Source organism: Microtus pennsylvanicus, chromosome 18, assembly GCF_037038515.1.
Source record: "Microtus pennsylvanicus isolate mMicPen1 chromosome 18, mMicPen1.hap1, whole genome shotgun sequence".
Lineage (NCBI taxonomy): Eukaryota > Metazoa > Chordata > Mammalia > Rodentia > Cricetidae > Microtus > Microtus pennsylvanicus.
Window position 1 is genome coordinate 2,884,640 of NC_134596.1, and position 4,508 is coordinate 2,889,147.

Here is a 4,508-nt window from a genome sequence, read left to right on the forward strand (position 1 = left end):
ATAAGTCCTGTGACTTCGGAAGGGGCAACGCCCAGTCCTGGGCAACACGCAATTCTCTGAGTTCAAGGCTAGCTTGAACAGTTCCAGGACTTGTCAAGTTTACAAAGAGAGTCCCTGTCTCAAAAACAGAGAGAGAGAGAGAGAGAGAGAGAGAGGGAGGGAGGGAGGGAGGGAGGGAGGGAGGGGGAGAAGGAAGGAAGGAAGGAAGGAAGGAAGGAAGGAAGGAAGGAAGGAAGGAAGGAAGGAAAGAAGAAAGAAAGAATAAGAATGTAGCCTTGAATCTCCCAGAGAGGGACTGGGGGTGTGGCTTAGGGGTAGAGCTTCTGCCTGGAAATCCCAAGTGGTTGGGGTGTGGTCGGAGATAGAGCCCCTGCCTTGCAGTGGTGGTGGTGGTGGTGCGTGCCTTTAATCCCAGCACTCGGGAGGAGAGGCAGGCAGATCTCTGTGAGTTCGAGGCCAGCCTGGTCCACAAGAGCTAGTTCCAGGACAGGCTCCAAAGCTACAGAGAAACCTTGTCCCAAAAAACAAAACAAAACCAAAACAAAAAAAAACCTAAAAAACAAACAAACAAAAGTCCCTGCCTAGAATCCCCCAGTGAGGGGCTGGGGGTGTGTTTCAGTGGTAGAGCACTTGCCTAATACACCAAATGCTGGGTTCAATCCCCAGTATTGCCAAAAAAAGAACAATTCAGAATGTCTGTTTTCTGGAGAGCTTCTAAATACTAAAGGCACGTAAGATGAGCAGTGGAAACTGAACTAATCCTCCATGGAAGTGTGTGAAGAGGGAACATAAAGTGTCCCAAGAATATCCGAAACCTGTCCCTAGTTAGCTAGTAGAATATCGCTTCTGGTAGCCTGGTAGAGGCAAGTGGAGTGACTGAGTTCTGGGTATAAAGAAAGGCCTTCCTGATTCCAGGGTCCCTCCAGGGTAGACGGGAGCACACAGCCGCAGAGACAGAGCCGCTAGTACACCAGGCGGGCGTGGAATCACAGAGATCCATCCACCTCTGCCTCCCGAGTGCCTCCACTCCCAGCTCACAGGCTCGCCTTCTGAGGCCCAGCAGGCGTCAGGGTAAGGAGCCCGGTAGGCTTTCTACCAAACCCAGCAGCGCCATCTATCGGAAGCACAGCTTAGAGTCAGCGTTGAGAAACGAGGCCCATTCTTCAACAGAAGAAATGAATAATGCCCGATCTCTGGAATGTTGAAGTGATGTCGTCAAAAAACCCTGTGTGGTTAGGAGCCATCCTCCACCAATATCCTGGGCTTTCTCTCTCAGTGAACAGAACACATCCCTATGAAATAGGTCCCATGTGCTTTGCATTCTCCACCAGCAGAATCTATTCTTACAATTACCCTTATCAGCTCAGGCCCTAGCCAGGAGAACCCTTTATTGGGGGAGGAGTCGAGACAGGGTTTCCTCTGTACAGCCCCGGCTGTCCTAGAACTCACTCTCTAGCCCTTGCTGTCCGGAACTCACTCTGTAGCTCTTGCTATCCGGAACTCACTCTGTAGACCAGGCTGGCCTTGAACTCAGAGGTCCTCCTCTTCTGCCTCCTTAGTGCTGGGATTAAAAGGGTGCACCACCACCACCCTGCTTAAAGTTCATTCTTCTTTTTTTCTTTCTCCTTTTTTTTTGGTTTTATTTTGTTTTTGTTTTTCAAGGCAGGGTTTCTCTGTGTGTAGCCCTGGCTGTACTGGAACTCGATTTGTAGACCAGGCTGCCCTCAAACTCAGAGATCCATTGCCTCTGCCTCCAGAGTACTGGGATTAAAGGTGTGTGCCACCCTATCCAGGCAGAATTCATTCTTATTGTAAAGATCACAGGTTTTTGCTACTTTGAAAGGGAATTTCGGTGTAGCTAAATCATGAAATCAGTCCCTGGATGGCCTGGGTCAGCACCTGAAAATATGGTACTGTCTTGAGTTTTTGTAAATGCAAATTTCTGTCCCACCCAATCCCATAGTCATTCAGTCGTCCCTCCCCCCAAAGAACCCACAGAGGCTTATATTAATTATAAACTGTTCAGTCTACTAGCTCAGGCTTATTATTAACTAGATCTTACAACTTAAACCCATAATTCTTGTCTATGTTTAGCCACGTGGTTAGTACCTTTTACCAGTAAGCCATTCTCATCTTGGTTCCTCTGCATCTGGTTGGTGACTGCGTGCCTGCTTTTTCTCTTCCCAGAATTCTCCTAGTCTGGTTGCCCCACCTATACTTTCTGCCTGGCTACTGGCCAATCAACGTTTTATTAAACCAATACTAGTGACAACTCTTTACAGTGTACAAAAAACATTTCCCACTGCAAATTCTATTCTTCACCCCTCACAGATCATCTCTCTCCTGGCCACGAAGGCTGGGGTGGATGGTCCCTGACAGTCATCCTCAGAATTGGCCTATGTACCTGTTGCAAGGATTCATTGTCACCCATGAGTGATAGTAGGGATGTCCACTGGAAGTAGAATGGGAGGGACTCATGTAATTTCTATGTATACCTGCCAAATTTTCAACAAAATAACAAGAAACAGGTGGAATATCCTTTGGTAATACGGGTGTCCCTATGAACACTGGAAATCCTTTGGGAAGGCATCAGGGTACTGTACCATCCCAGAGCAGTCACTCTACATACTGGTTGACCCCTCCAGATGGTGGAGTTGCAGGAAACAGCCAGAGAGGCTCTCGGGCCTGGGAATGACCTAAACTCAAAATTCCAAGTACAGTTAGTTGTGGTAGGACCGTCCCATCTTCTCAGCTGCTCAGAAAACTGGCAAAAAGATTGCCATGAGTTTGATTCCATCTTCAACTGTGTAATAAGACCTTGTCTCAGAACAAACTGGCCAGCAAGGTGGCTTAGCAGGTAGTCAGGTGCTTGTTGACAAGTGCAATCACCTGTGTTTGACCCCTGGAACCTACAGAGTACAAGAAGGAAAACGAGTTCCCACTAGCTGTCCTCTGGCCCCCACAGCATGGACGAATGTGCACACATAATAGATATATTTTAAGGGATTTATCTTTATTTTTATTTTATACGTGTGTCAGTGTTTTGACTACATGTATGTCTGTGTATGGGTGTTGGATCCCCTGGAATTGGAGTTACAGTGGTGACGTGTAGGTTCTGGGAATTGAACCCAGGTGGTCTGGAAGAGCACCCAGTGCTCTCAACTGCTAAGCCATCTTTTCAGCCTCATAAATAAAAAATTTAAAACCCAGAAAAGACTAGGCATGATGGCACACACCTTTAAACTCAGCACTTTGGAGGCAAAGACAGGCATATCTTTGTAAATTTGAAGCCAGCCAGGATTATATAATGGGAGCCTGTCTTTAAAAAATCAAGCAAATGGGCTGGAGAGATGGCTCAGTGGTTAAGAGCACTGACTGCTCATCCAGGGGGCAAAACTGTCTATAATTCCAGTCCTAGGGGCTGACACCCTTGCACAGACATGCATGCAGGCAAAGCACCAATACACATAAACAAAACAAAACAAGGGGTTTGGAGAGCGAGCAGTGAAAAGCACTGGCTGCTCTTCCAGACGACTGGGGCTCCGTTCCCAGCACCCACATGGTGGCTCACAACCATCTATAACAAGATCTGATGCCTTCTTCTGGCCTGTAGGCATATGTGCAGACAGAATACTGTGTACAAAATTAAATAAATCTTTAAAAAACAAAACAAAAAACTAGAGCATTCTCACAAGGACCCTCCTCGCACTTTATTTCACTCTGAGTACTCAAATAGTATCATCCCCAAATCTTCGTACTGGTTGGCTTCAAACTATGTAGCTGAGGATGATCCTAAACTCATGATCTTGCTGCCTCCAGCTCTCCAGTGCTGGGGTGGAACCCAGCTCTTCATGAGAGTGCCCGAGCAGGTATTCTAACCCTGTAGACCAGGTCGGCCTTGAACTTAGATACATCTGCCTCTGCTTCTGGAGTGCTGGGATTAAAGGCATACGCCGCCATTGCCTGGCTTGGGTTCTTTTTTGACAGGTAAAATTCACACACAGTATGAATCCCCTAAAACACAGGCTGAGGAGTTGTGACATATGCCATGACTTCTCTTGACTCTCCCTGCGACACTTCCGGAGCTGGTATCTTTTTCTTGGGGTTTTCTCTTCCCAACTCTGCCTCCCAGACCTCCACAGAACACCAAGTCGTCCAGGGAAGGCCTTGGAAATGATCCCGTTATGTCTCTCAGATTTCAGGCAAGGCATGAAGCAGGATAGGACCTGATTCTGGGTCCCAGAGCTGGTTGCAGGGTTTCCAGCCCACTGGGTGCTCTGGACCCGAATGAGGGAGCTTTAGAACCAGAACCCGACCTGGAAGAGTCCACTGAGGTTTGCAGGGTCACCCTGAGTCAACACCTGTTCTCCCTCATGCCCCTCCCTGTGACACAGTGGTTAGGCCCTTTGTGACCCAGGCCAGGAGCTAGGGGACCCTGAGCGCCGGGGATGGGGGGCGGGCACAGTAGATGGTGAGTCTCCCCCTGGGAGCAGGCCCCCCCCCGCGCC